Below are 15,694 nucleotides of genomic sequence, written 5' to 3'. Positions count from 1 at the left end.
GCTTACTGGAAATACTTCCTTGATATAATGAAGCACTACTAGAAATAAAAAGAATGCTAAGAAAAAATCTTCATAAAAAAACAGTTTTTATTCGACCTATTTTATTGTTGTTGAAAGGTTTTCGATAACTTTCTTGAACGATGTAATAACCAAATAAAAAGCTAAGAAGCTGCTGTCAATCTCTATGAGATAATACATCTATAGTCTATACGTTTGGTTGCCACTGGAGTCCATCGTCACAGATCACAGAATGTGAACCTGACAGATTAGGTCAAGATAAGCCTTTTTCTGCCCTTAGAACAACGGATCAGATCAACACTGGCATCAGGTCTGCCAGTAGGACTAAGGGGTAAGAAAAGTCCTGGAATAACACCAACTGAGTACATCACTAGGAGACCTGGAGCTGGAATACAAACACGTGACCTGGTTTAAAATTATAGGCGATAGTTGTTCAGGTAGATTTCTCCTGGTCGCTACTTAACATTGCAAGAAGATATTTAAAACATTTATTGAATTGCACTTCTTTTTATGTAGCGGATAATTTTAGAGGATGCTTGTTTAGATGTACACACAAGTAAAGTGTAAGTCTGTTTTAATGTACACTCAAGAAAAGTGTAAGTCTGTTTTAATGTACACTCAAGAAATGTGTAAGTTTGTTTAGATGTACACTCAAGAAAAGTGTAAGTTTGTTTACATATACACTCAAGAAATGTGTAAGTTTGTTTAGATGTACACACAAGAAAAGTGTAAGTCTGTTTTAGTGTAAACACAAGAAAAGTGTAAGTCTGTTTTAATGTACACACAAGAAAAGTGTAAGTCTGTTTTAATGTAGACACAAGAAAAGTGTAAGTCAGTTTTGATGTAAACACACACACAAAAAGTGTAAGTCTGTTTTGATGTACACACAAGAAAAAGTATAAGTTTGTTTAGATGTACAGGCAAAAAACGAATACTATATACTAAAACATGACAGAATTTTTGTGTTTATTAGAAATAAGGACTTTACTTGTTTTAATGTACATTAATAGAACATTTCATCTTGATCCGAGATTGGGTGTCTGAGAAATAACGTGTACAAACTTTTTACCAGACAGACAGACAAACAGACAGAGTTGATATAAGCTTTGAAAAAATGACATTTCTTTGTTTCAGTTTTCTTGCATGAGTTTTAGTTTTACTAAACGAGAATTTGACATAATAAATATTATGGGCAAATAACTCTGGCATGTACAGTTATGAAGACATAACATGCAACAGTTTTCTCCCTTACCACTTCTTGAAGATAGATTGCAATTTTTGTTTTTCCACCCAAGACAACTGTTCAATCCACAAGACCTGGTCTGCAAACAGCACGAGGTAGAAACACCTGGTACTCACGCACAGGGAAACGCACACACAAAAACAAAACAAAACATAAATAAATAAATATCTTGTGTAGACTTAGCTAAAAGAGACATACACTAAGTTAGTCGACTGATTTGAGCTAGTCGACTGGTGAGAGTTTTTCGACTGATGTAGAATCTAAACAAAATGTTTGCTTTGACGAAAATAGATAGCGCGGAGTGGTAATGACTTAATTCACGGCCAGGGCTTTGCTAGGGTTTAATTCAAAGGTAGCATAGCTCACTGGCGGATCCAGGGGGGGGGGCGGTAGGGGCGATCGCCCCCCCCACTCGGCCAACCCCCCCCCCCCGAAGGGGGGGCCGGACGAATTATAGTATAGAATTCACACAATTTGTATGCGAATTTATTACTTATGTTAATAATATATACTAATTATTTATATTTCAACCTATTCTTAGATTATTTCGCCCCCCCCTTTCTAGTATTTTGGCCGATTTGGTAGGGTCGGGAGGGGGCGATGGCATCAATCCGCCCCCCCCCCAACCATCAACTTTCGAGTGGGGGGGGCGGTCCTATTTATCTGTAGAAATCACAGCTAGCTAACAGAATCAATTAAATATCTATATGATTAAAACTTGTTATTGGTATTTTAACCGGTCTTTATATAATTTCGTTCACCTGTTGGCCGATTGGAAAGGGAAGAGCGAATACCTCCACCGCCCTTCCCATCTAAACCCTTTGAGTGGGGGGGGGGGCGGTCCTACTTTTATGGAGAAATCATAGTATGTGAACAAAATTAGTCGAATATCTATATAATATAAACAGGTGGAAGTGCGATACATGCAATCCCCTTCCCCCCATCGGACAAATCAATACTTTTTCTTTTTGTATTATAGTGTAATAACTTAAGTGAGGCAACTCAACGAGGACATAGACGTTTATTTACACGGAGACATGACAAACACAAAGGACATCTGCCTTGAGCACAGCATCTCCATATTGGCTCTCTCCTTGGGCGGAAATCGTTAGTCTCTTATGTCAACATCCGATTTGTCTGGTCACTGATAGTGCGCACCTTCTTTCTGCACTATCTTGGATGGCGGTGCGCATGGCAAAGTCATAACAATAGTAAGAAATTACAAAATTACAAAAATCTGTCACTAATATAATTTATATATGCTATAAAGTAAATTCTTATATCGAGTCGCCCAACCCCTATTCTTTAATGCAAAATGCAATCAATAGCAGAAATTATAAAAAGGAGCGAGAATTATTCGTTTTCATTTTACCGCCCTTCCCCTTTCCAGACAGAGTTTGTGTAATTTGACATGAATTTATCATAACTATTTTAAGAAAGACTTTGCTTTGGAAAAGTTATAATTCAAACGAAAATTTTCAATATAACAGTCACGGTTGAGATGAGTTCAAAAGCCAGATAATCTTTTCCTAGTCGACTTTTTCCAACCTTTACTCTATCTCATATTTTTCTAGTTAAATAAATTTAGGACTATAACTCACAATTTATGCTAGAATTTTATTGAAAATTATTAATCGAATTTTTTTTTTCGGTTGCGATCTTCAAAACCTTAATCTAAATATGTGGGGTATCTTATCTTTGCAATGTATTAAGGGACTATAAATTCATATTAGAATATTTTTCTCATTATTCAAAAGGCACTTTATAATAGAATGAATAATGAGCTGTAGGTCAGGAGAATGCGTTACTGCAGTGAAGAATGCCAGAAAACGCTTTTAGCGTGGAGGCTTCGCCCCGAACCTCACTGACGAATAATAAGCTGTAGATGTCAGGAGAATGCGTTTCTGCGGTGAGAAATGCAAGAAAACGCTTTTGGCGTTATATATATATATATATATATATATATATATATATATATATATATATATATATATATATATACATGCTGTACGCACGTTTATGCATAGGGTTAGGGTTTACTGGGCGTTAGGGTTAGGGTTTGGAAAAAAATCGCCCCCCCCACTCCAAAGTTCTGGATCCGCCAGTGGCATAGCTAGGGCTTAATTCAAAGGTAGCATAGCTAGGGCTTAATTCAAAGGTAGCTTAGCTAGGGTTTAATTCAAAGGTAGCATAGCTAGGGTTTAATTCAAAGGTAGCATAGCTAGGGCTTAATTCAAAGGTAGCTTTGCTAGGGCTTAATTCAAAGGTAGCTCAGCTAGGGTTTAATTCAAAGGTAGCATAGCTAGGGCTTAATTCAAAGGTAGCTTAGCTAGGGTTTAATTCAAAGGTAGCATAGCTAGGGCTTAATTCAAAGGTAGCTTAGCCAGGGCTTAATTCAAAGGTAGCATAGCTAGGGCTTAATTCAAAAGCAGCATAACTAGCTCTACATTCAAAGGCAGCATAGTAAGGGTTTAATTCAAAGTTAGCATAGCTAGGGCTTTTTTCAAAGGTAGCATATTTAGGGTTTAATTCAAAGGTAGCATAGTTAGGGTTTAATTCAAAGGTAGCAAAGCTAGGGCTTAATTCAGAGAGTATGCAAATCATTTCAAACTATGACATCATTCTCAACATCATTTCTTAACACTATCATGTCTTGATAACATAATGTCATGACATCATTTCAAAAGGACAGCAAACCTGTTACTATAAAAGGTGTTAATGTTGACAACTCGGAGATCTGGACAGTTTTCTTATTGGCTAGAAGACATAAGGTCAAACTTAGAAACCGCGCAAGAAACGCACTGACCTGCATAACGGCATAGGCCGATTATGAATTTATTGTCCAGAAAAATTAGGACTTAAGAGAGAAAAGCAGAAAACGTAGATTGAATTTAATTAAATTAAAAATAAGATTTAAAATAGTTTGTGTGGAAACACAAACTCAGAATCGGCCCCCCTCCCCGAAGTGGCATGTATTCAGGTTTCAGTATTTTCAGCAAGAATATCAGAGGCAATGAACTACAAAATATCTAAGTATCAAAAGTGTCGCCATTTTGTATTGTTATGCCGACTGGATTGATTCATGTCTTGTCATCGACCATCTCTAATTGTGCAAACATTTCATCTCGATGAGAGTATGGGAAGTGGGAGAAAAAAAACGTGTCAAAGCGTAATAAGGGAATTAAATCCATATGTACATCCACATCTCTCATTAAGTAGCATTTATTCCCCTTATTTAGATATCATGAAATAATTAATCACAAAATAATTAATCACCGATAATTAATTCACTAATCGATTAACAATTTTGATTTATTTCATGTAATGGACAACCTTTCAACTTGCTATACGTAGATCTATTGATGTTATTATTATTACATTGTTAATATTCATATGTACCGTATTCAATGAACTGAACATTCTATAGATATGGTTCATTGTGAACCTGGCCTAACTGTTGTTATGGAATGATTAGCTAATTTATGATTTTCTAAAGGGTCATTCTCGTATTCAGGGCCTCAAGAAAGAAACATTTCCCTTTAGTTAATTTACACATACTGTACAGGGCTCTACGTGTCTAGTACAAACTACTGCTTATTGAACGCTGTTTTAAAATATATACCTCTATACATACTAAATACATTCTTTTTCTTTGAAACCAAAAAATAAACACATTATTTAAAAGTAAGTAGATTGTATAACAGAAAATAATAGGTACAATACACACGACATATCTAGAACATAGTGTTTTGGAAACTAACGAAACCGTTAAAATGAATACTTAGAATGTATATATGGAGGATCCATTCCCTTTTTACTATTATCCGTATTTTTTCTATTATTACTGAATAGTTGTAAAAAAAAGTTTAATGGTAAAATTGCTTACATAGTTAATTCTAAAAATTAAACTTTTAGATTTCAGAAAAGTTCAAAGAACTGTTGCATGAGAACCTTGAAAGATCTAAAATCATGATTTCGCCTTTTTATTACTCTTTCTAGCTTTTGCGACCTAAACTGGACTGACGGGCGGACCGAGCGACAGATCATACAAAACTACTAGAGGCTAGTCCCCTCTAAGTATTGGATGTCAAAATGTAGAAATTTATGGTTTTTATTTTTTTTAATTTTTTTTTGGAAGTAAAAATTATGAGCTATTTTACTATTGGAAAAATATAAAGTTCCACCTTTCAGACCTTTAGCTCCATGGATTTAGATGATAATAACGAGAGTTTCATGTGGACAGCACAACGCCCGACAACTATAACTTTTCCATCTAATGTCATGTACCCGAAAGTCAAATTTCCAGCCTTCAGCGGGATTCGAGCCCAAAGTCGCTCGGTTCGAAAGCCAAGAGCCTTACAGCTCAGTCAAAACGCCTCCTTTACTATTTAAACATTTTTTTTTTCGTCTTATCAAAATTGTAGCCATCTTGAATGTAATAGTGATGACAGGAAATTTGATAAAAAGTAGGAAGTGTGCTTTTGAAAAGAAAAAAAAGATTTCCCCAAATGTGACGAAACAAACAAAACCTGTTTCCCCTCACCAACTGATAGATCTACTTCAGATCATTGGATAGCTTACTACGTCTGTCCGCAGAAGGTGTTGCGTCTAATAATATACTACAGGCTAGTCGCCAGGTACACAGGGGGCACCTCTGTTACTCTCAAAGTTCGCGGCACAATTGTTCGCGAGTAGCGGACTGAAAGCTGAGAATCTTGTGGACATTCCTGGAAATGTGTGAACTAAATGGATTTAATCTGAATGGAAAGAAACGACTTTTAGTTGGTAATTGGTGGTGGGGGGGGGGAGCAATGATAGTTAACATGAAGATTGGGAGGTACATAGTTTTAGAGTTTTAGAGTTAAAGTAACGTTTGGAAAGAAGAAATGGGACTCCCTCAAAGAAAGCAGAAGGGGGATAGAGTTAATTCTCCTATTTGACTTCCCGGATAATTTTCAACCTTCTTCTAACACAGAGAACAGTTTTCTAAGGCCTCTTATCTTCTTGTAGCCCAGCTGATAGTCAAGTTCTATTAGTTCATGTGTCTTAACATCCTTCTTGTAGCCCAACTGATAGTCAAGTTATATTGGTTCATGTGTCTTAACATCCTTCTTGTAGCCCAGCTGATAGTCAAGTTCTATTGGTTCATGTGTCTTAACATCCTTCTTGTAGCCCAGCCGATAGTCAAGTTATATTGGTTCATGTGTCTTAACATCCTTCTTGTAGCAAAGCTGATAGTCAAGTTCTATTGGCTCATGTGTCTTAACATCCTTCTTGTAGCCAAGCCGATAGTCAAGTTCTATTGGTTCATGTGTCTTAACATCCTTCTTGTAGCAAAGCTGATAGTCAAGTTCTATTAGTTCATGTATCTTAACATCCTTCTTGTAGCCCAGCTGATAGTCAATTTCTACTGGCTCATGTGTCTTAACATCCTCCTTGTAACCCAGCTGATAATTAAGTTCTATTGGCTCATGTGTTTTAACATCCTTCTTGTAGCCCAGCTGATAGTCAAGTTCTATTGGCTCATGTGTCTTAACATCCTTCTTGTAGCCAAGCTGATAGTCAAGTTCTATTAGTTCATGTGTCTTAACATCTTCCTTGTAGCCAAGCTGATAGTCAAGTTCTATTGGTTCATGTGTCTTAACATTCTCCTTGTAGCCCAGCTGATAATCAAGTTCTATTGGCTCATGTGTCTTAACATCCTTCTTCATGTCACTTTTCCTCTATGTATGTCTCTCTCATATGTCTTTGTAAATTTTTATGTATGTATCTCTCATATGTCTTTGTAAATTTATATGTATGTATATATCTCCCATATGTCTTTTTAAATTTTTATGTATATGTATCTCTCATATGTCTTTTTAAATTTTTATGTATGTATATATCTCTCATATGTCTTTTTAAATTTTTATGTATGTATCTCTCATATGTCTTTGTAAATTTTTATGTATGTATCTCTCATATGTCTTTGTAAATTTATATGTATGTATCTCTCATATGTCTTTGTAAATTTATATGTATGTATATATCTCTCATATGTCTTTTTAAATTTTATTGTATGTATATATCTCCCATATGTCTTTTTAAATTTTTATGTATGTATATATCTCTCATATGTCTTTGTAAATTTTTATGTATGTATATATCTCCCATATGTCTTTTTAAATTTTTATGTATGTATATATCTCTCATATGTCTTTGTAAATTTTTATGTATGTATATATCTCCCATATGTCTTTTTACATTTTTATGTATATGTATCTCCCATATGTCTTTGTAAATTTTTATGTATGTATATATCTCCCATATGTCTTTTTACATTTTTATGTATATGTATCTCTCATATGTCTTTGTAAATTTTTATGTATGTATGTCTCACTAACTACCTCTCCATATGTCTTTTTATATGTCTTTCTGTCTTTTTCTTAGTCTTTCCAAACTTGGGCGGTTTTAACCCATTACGACTTTCGTGAACCCTTCCTCTGTGTACTCCTCTGTGTACCCCCCTGGATGTCGCGACATCACTAATTTACGTCATTCTTTTTCCTCCCATTTCTCTCTTTATTAACATCGCCCGCACACGTTAGTTTGTAGTGTCCCCGTTGTCAGGCGCGATGAGAGCAGTAGAAAATATCTCCGCGCCAATAATTCGTTTTTATTCAAGTTTTTTTTGCAGTCATGTTTAATATGTCAGTACAATTCGTCCATCTTGTTGGAGGATTCACTGCTACTCTAGCTCTAACTCAACACCAATAACAGTAAACTCAGGTGTACCTCAAGGAACAGTCTTAGGTCCACTACTATTTTTAATTTACATAAATGATTTACCAAAGTGCATTAGTTTAGGAACAAAAGTCAGATTATATGCAGACGATTGCATAATATATAGAACAATAAAAACAACACAAGATACAGACATTTTACAAAGAGAATTAGATGAATTACAGAAATGGGAATCAAATAGGAGCATGTCTTTCCACCCACAAAAATGTCAGTTATTAACACGAGTAACCAAAAAAAAACAAAAAAAAAATTAATTCCACTTATCTTATTCATGGTAAACCAGTAACACAGACTAAAAACGCAAAATACCTAGGTGTTATGATAAATGAAAAACTGTCATGGAATCACCATATTGATTAAACTCTCAAAAAATCAAACAAAGCATGAGGGTTTATTAAAAGAAATTTCTATAAATCAAATAAGAACATAAAACTAAAATGTTATTTAACCTTGGTTAGGCCAATAGTAGAATATGCATCCTCTGTTTGGGACCCCTCAACTCAAGAAAACATTAAGAAACTGGAACAGACACAAAATAGAGCAGTGAGATTCATAACAAACGAATATTCACATTTGACTTGAATAACACCTTTAGTAAAATCATTAAATTTAGAAAGCCTTCAGGATAGAAGACTCAAAAGTAAAGTAGCAATTATACATAAAACACTAAACCATAATCTTTAAATATAAAAACAATATCTAATACAATACTCAGAAAGGCACATTCCTCGTTCCATATGCTAGGACAAATTTGTACAAATGCTCTTTCTTCCCTAGTGCTATTAGATTAGAGCATGGAATGGATTGCTTGAGCTAGCCGGGAAAACCTGTGACTTGGCAGAATTTAGGTCATTGGTTAATATGCATGACTAAATGCATGACGCGTAGGACGTAATCATCTTTTTTTAAGTAACGTCTATATTATATAAAATAAGATAAGATAGGCTGAGTTCAAGAGTCTTATAAAAATGAACATTTTTTTAAATTCAGAGAATATTTTTTTGTCTTATGTCACGAGGGGAGGGGTCAATGTTTGACGACATTGCTTGTAGAGATCTAGAGGGGAGGGGTCAATGTTTGACGACATTGCTTGTAGAGATCTAGAGGGGAGGGGGTCAATGTTTGACGACATTGCTTGTAGAGATCTAGAGGGGAGAGGGTCAATGTTTGACGACATTGCTTGTAGAGATCTAGAGGGGAGGGGGTCAATGTTTGACGACATTGCTTGTAGAGATCTAGAGGGGAGGGGGTCAATGTTTGACGACATTGCTTGTAGAGATCTAGAGATGCAATCCTCTCGTTAGTTTTCTTCACCTATCCCTTAGTCTATTTAACCGATGGGGCGCCACACGTGATCTGTCGGCCGCCTTTCTTCCTTCCACTCTGTCTTTTGCCTAGGCTAGAATCGCTTTCTATGATAGGCCCGCTTTCTCTGTCTGCATCTTCTTTTTTTTTTACAAAGCTTATATCAAATAACTCTTCTCTTTCTGTCTGTGTGTCTGTCTGTCTGAGTGTCTGGTCAAAAGTTTGTACACGTTATTTCTCCGACACCCAATCTCGGATTAAGCTGAAATTTTGCACAACTATTTCCTTTACCCGACAACTCAAGAATCAATACAAATATTAAAATTAGTTAATTAACCATTGGTATTTAATTATTTTGTTTGGTATCTCGAACAAGGTTAAAGAAATAGTACTTGACTGAAGTGTTAGTATAAGCTGAATTAGTCCCCTTTATAGGTCGCCGCTTTAAAGTAAGTTTGAAACAAACAATAAATAACTATACAATCTTCTATATTCATAGCAGAGAGGTTAGTATGTCGGCTTGATGAGGCTTGAGCCATGAGTTAGAATTTTGGAAATGCTTTTAAAAAGCAATGACGGTCAAACTGACACAGATATCCCTTTCCCCATTTTGCCAACTGGTCCAGTTAAGTGACAGGATCATAGCCCAGTCAGAAATAGCGTGTGACAGGATCATAGCCCAGTCAGAAATAGCGTGAAACAAAAAACAATAGGTAGAAATAGTTCTAATCACACAGATTTACTGATGCTGGTCTAGATCTATTTTCTATATCATTTTAAAGCAACCACCACATAGTGACGCCACTGGAGCACAATGAACTTTTTATATGATTTCACTCCCCTTTAAAATCCTAATTGCTGTTAATTAGCAGGAAATAAATTCTGTACACAGATTTGTACGCTGCAGCATTAGAGTCTCCATGAACACAATGTGTCTCTGCCATAATAGAAACTACTATGATTGACAGTTCGCTTACTCGTAACTAGTAATTTGATGTCTGTTTATTTCACTTATAAATGCTTAATCACGTGCACCAATCGTTATAAAAAAAAAAAAAAAAACACTACTTCTGAGAAATATTGGTAAACTAGCCTACACATAACTATGTATATACTTAAATTTATTTTTCTAGCATTTTGGTTGACTGCTGAAGACGATGCAAAAGTGCAGACATACTAGCCGTGCGGGACTGCACTATACATAGAATCAAGCTTTGAGCAGAGACTATTCTTATTATGAAGAAGTCTGTTTAGTAGAAGAATGCATTAGATTAGGAATCAACATGCCATGCGCCGGCACTGGCACCACTACAATTGGATATTGTGACGTGCACAAGGGCTGCATGCTGGGTTTTGTCTAAGTTTTCTCGCTGCTTTATTTCAAGTGGAAATTTTGGCCCCAAAACTGGAAGCACACTGTGACTCGCGTCTGCATGGGTTTTTAAAGTAGAGGGTGGGTATGGGTGGGAGAACTGCTTGTAAAATAAACGGGAAAGGGGAAGGCAGTAGCTAAGTTTATACACATGTAGAGATAAATCAAATCTGGAATTGTTATGATATTCTCGCTAATGATGGCAGTGAGGTAGAAGACTATAAGAATACTCGATCTGTTCAAAAACGTATTTGATAAATTTGAAGGTTTTCATTTTGTTTCTCTTCGTCTGTTATATTAACTTGACATTTTGAGCCTACATTATGTTTGTTTACAACGCTTTATAACAAACATAGTAGTAGTAAAGTTCCCCCCTGCGATCTATAGGGCAGATGATGTAAAGGCCATCTGTATCTGTGGCCTACGTTTAACGAGAATGTCCTGTGCCCAGCGTAACGACCAACCGCCTTTTCTTTCCCAAGCTAATGTCAGGTGAACTCAGAGGCGCCCTAAAGATCCTGAAATGAATAGTACAAAGTAGAAGTAGTAGGATAGGCCTTGGAAATACGACAGTGTGTGTGTGTGTGTGTAGATGCGTAGAATACAAGATACTAGTTAGAATAAGATACTACGAGATGTAGCTCCACCCTTCAGAAAAAAAAAACAAAAGTTATCGTCTCTTGTTTTTCATTGCAACAGACAGCAAATGTACTGCTGTCATGTATGATCGAGCAATTGAGATGAGTATTGTGTTTGGTGTCTGTTCCTGAACTTAGCCATAAAACATTGCCAAAAGAGACAAGTTCAAGTGGCGCTGGCACGACGGGATGAAGTCTGTCTTAATTGAAACAGACGATTTGGCCAACTGAAATTAGTTGTTCTCGAAATAGTTTGGGAAACCATTCAAAATAAACGCGATAAAAATTATTTTTGAATTTTTATGGAAATAAGTAATTGATCTTCCATCGGCTCTCTCTTTCTCTCTCTCTTTTCTCTCTTTCTTTCTCTCTCTCTCTTTCTCTCTCTCTTTCTCTCTCTTTTTCTCTCTCTCTTTCTCTCTCTTTTCTCTCTCTCTTACTTTTCTCTCTCTATTTTCTCTCTCTCTTTTCTCTCTCTTTCACTCTCTCTCTCTTTCTCTCTCTCTCTCTTTCTCTCTCTCTCTCTTTCTCTATCTCTTCTCTCTCTTTCTCTCTCTCTCTCTCTTTTCTCTATCTCTCTTTCTCTCTCTCTCTTTCTCTCTCTCTTTTCTCTCTCATTCTCTCTCTCTTTCTCTCTCTCTTTTCTCTTTCTTTCTCTCTCTCTCTCTCTCTCTTTCTCTCTCTCTTTCTCTCTCTCTCATTTCTCTATCTCTCTTTCTCTCTTTCTCTCTCTCTTTTCTCTCTCTTTCTCTCTTTCTCTCTCTCTTTCTCTCTCTCCTTCTCTCTCTCCATCTTTTTTCTTTCACTTTTTTCTCTTTCTTTTTCATTTACCTGGATTCTTTAATTCACTGTTTCTTTAATCTTTAAAAAAAAATGTTTCCCTTTCTCTAGTCATTACCTCCCCACCCCCCCACCCCCACCCAACCATCCCCATCAAAAATATGTCTCCATCTTTTTTTGTCTTTTTTTTTCTATTTTTAGCTGTCTCTCTGTTTTCGTTTATGATGAGTGCATTGCTGTTTTTTCCCTTCCACAAACAATTCTCTTTGAAACAAACCACCAGCTGCTTCTAACTCTCTAGTCATGTTTAAAATAGAAAGAATAAGTTCGGATCCAAACTGGAACCTATCAATTCTTTTGTCCAATAAGTGGAGCACAAATGTCTAGCCATTAGCTACACATCTTGATGAATCTAAATTCACATCCAAAGAGTTCTTTATATCGAGTCCAGGTTGTAATTCTTGTGAGATGGGAAGATAATTATGACAGCATTGAAACAATTTCATATCTATCTTCTATCTGCCCAGATTTTTTGAGGAACTTATTTCATTCGATTTTGTGGACTCATTTTTTTAAATTCCAATTCTTTGTATTTCTTGTATATTTTTTTTGTTCACCAACCTAAATAAATGACTTCACGGGTTTCTATTGGTTTATTTTTAGATAAGATTTTATGTTACGTTCAGAGTCAATCCTACCAGTGTATCAGTCGTACAACTAAGTTACCAGTGTATCAGTCGTACAACTAAGTTACCAGTGTATCAGTCGTACAACTAGGTTACCAGTGTATCCGTCGTACAAGTAGGTTACCAGTGTATCAGTCGTACAACTAAGTTACCAGTGTATCAGTCGTACAATTAGGTTACCAGTGTATCAGTCGTACAACTAAGTTACCAGTGTATCAGTCGTACAACTAAGTTACCAGTGTATCAGTCGTACAACTAGGTTACCAGTGTATCGGTCGTACAACTAAGTTACCAGTGTATCAGTCGTACAACTAGGTTACCAGTGTATCAGTCGTACAACTAGGTTACCAGTGTATCAGTCGTACAACTAGGTTACCAGTGTATCAGTCGTACAACTAAGTTACCAGTGTATCAGTCGTACAACTAGGTTACCAGTGTATCAGTCGTACAACTAAGTTACCAGTGTATCAGTCGTACAACTAAGTTACCAGTGTATCAGTCGTACAACTAGGTTACCAGTGTATCAGTCGTACAACTAAGTTACCAGTGTATCAGTCGTACAACTAGGTTACCAGTGTATCAGTCGTACAACTAAGTTACCAGTGTATCAGTCGTACAACTAGATTACCAGTGTATCAGTCGTACAACTAGGTTACCAGTGTATCAGTCGTACAACTAAGTTACCAGTGTATCAGTCGTACAACTAAGTTACCAGTGTATCAGTCGTACAACTAGGTTACCAGTGTATCAGTCGTACAACTAAGTTACCAGTGTATCAGTCGTACAACTAGGTTACCAGTGTATCAGTCGTACAACTAGGTTACCAGTGTATCAGTCGTACAACTAAGTTACCAGTGTATCAGTCGTACTACTAGGTTACCAGTGTATCAGTCGTACAACTAGGTTACCAGTGTATCAGTCGTACTACTAGGTTTCTAGTGTATCAGTCGTACAATTAGGTTACCAGTGTATCAGTCGTACTACTAGGTTACCAGTGTATCAGTCGTACAACTAGGTTACCAGTGTATCAGTCGTACTACTAGGTTACCAGTGTATCAGTCGTACAACTAGGTTACCAGTGTATCAGTCGTACTACTAGGTTACCAGTGTATCAGTCGTACAACTAAGTTACCAGTGTATCAGTCGTACTACTAGGTTACCAGTGTATCAGTCGTACAACTAGGTTACCAGTGTATCAGTCGTACAACTAAGTTACCAGTGTATCAGTCGTACAACTAAGTTACCAGTGTATCAGTCGTACAACTAGGTTACCAGTGTATCAGTCGTACTACTAGGTTACCAGTGTATCAGTCGTACTACTAGGTTACCAGTGTATCAGTCGTACAACTAGGTTACCAGTGTATCAGTCGTACAACTAAGTTACCAGTGTATCAGTCGTACAACTAAGTTACCAGTGTATCAGTCGTACAACTAAGTTACCAGTGTATCAGTCGTACAACTAAGTTACCAGTGTATCAGTCGTACTACTAGGTTACCAGTGTATCAGTCGTACAAGTAGGTTACCAGTGTATCAGTCGTACTACTAGGTTACCAGTGTATCAGTCGTACAAATAAGTTACCAGTGTATCAGTCGTACAACTAGGTTACCAGTGTATCAGTCGTACAACTAAGTTACCAGTGTATCAGTCGTACAACTAAGTTACCAGTGTATCAGTCGTACAACTAAGTTACCAGTGTATCAGTCGTACAACTAGGTTACCAGTGTATCAGTCGTACAACTAAGTTACCAGTGTATCAGTCGTACAACTAAGTTACCAGTGTATCAGTCGTACAACTAAGTTACCAGTGTATCAGTCGTACAACTAGGTTACCAGTGTATCAGTCGTACAACTAAGTTACCAGTGTATCAGTCGTACAACTAAGTTACCAGTGTATCAGTCGTACTACTAGGTTACCAGTGTATCAGTCGTACAAGTAGGTTACCAGTGTATCAGTCGTACTACTAGGTTACCAGTGTATCAGTCGTACAAGTAGGTTACCAGTGTATCAGTCGTACAACTAAGTTACCAGTGTATCAGTCGTACAACTAGGTTACCAGTGTATCAGTCGTACAACTAGGTTACCAGTGTATCAGTCGTACAACTAGGTTACCAGTGTATCAGTCGTACTACTAGGTTACCAGTGTATCAGTCGTACAACTAAGTTACCAGTGTATCAGTCGTACAACTAGGTTACCAGTGTATCAGTCGTACAACTAGGTTACCAGTGTATCAGACGTACAACTAGGTTACCAGTGTATCAGTCGTACTACTAGGTTACCAGTGTATCAGTCGTACTACTAGGTTACCAGTGTATCAGTCATACAACTAAGTTACCAGTGTATCAGTCGTACTACTAGGTTACCAGTGTATCAGTCGTACAACTAAGTTACCAGTGTATCAGTCGTACTACTAGGTTACCAGTGTATCAGTCGTACAACTAGGTTACCAGTGTATCAGTCGTACAACTAGGTTACCAGTGTATCAGTCGTACTACTAGGTTACCAGTGTATCAGTCGTACAACTAAGTTACCAGTGTATCAGTCGTACAACTAAGTTACCAGTGTATCAGTCGTACAACTAGGTTACCAGTGTATCAGTCGTACAACTAAGTTACCAGTGTATCAGTCGTACAACTAAGTTACCAGTGTATCAGTCGTACAACTAAGTTACCAGTGTATCAGTCGTACAACTAAGTTACCAGTGTATCAGTCGTACAACTAGGTTTCTAGTGTATCAGTCGTACAACTAAGTTACCAGTGTATCAGTCGTACAACTAAGTTACCAGTGTATCAGTCGTACAACTAGGTTACCAGTGTATCAGTCGTACAATTAAGTTACCAGTGTATCAGTCGTACTACTAGGTTACC

The sequence above is a fragment of the Biomphalaria glabrata genome, chromosome 6, assembly GCF_947242115.1.
Source record: "Biomphalaria glabrata chromosome 6, xgBioGlab47.1, whole genome shotgun sequence".
Lineage (NCBI taxonomy): Eukaryota > Metazoa > Mollusca > Gastropoda > Planorbidae > Biomphalaria > Biomphalaria glabrata.
The sequence above is the reverse complement of the archived record's forward strand: the minus strand, read 5'-3'. Positions refer to the sequence as shown.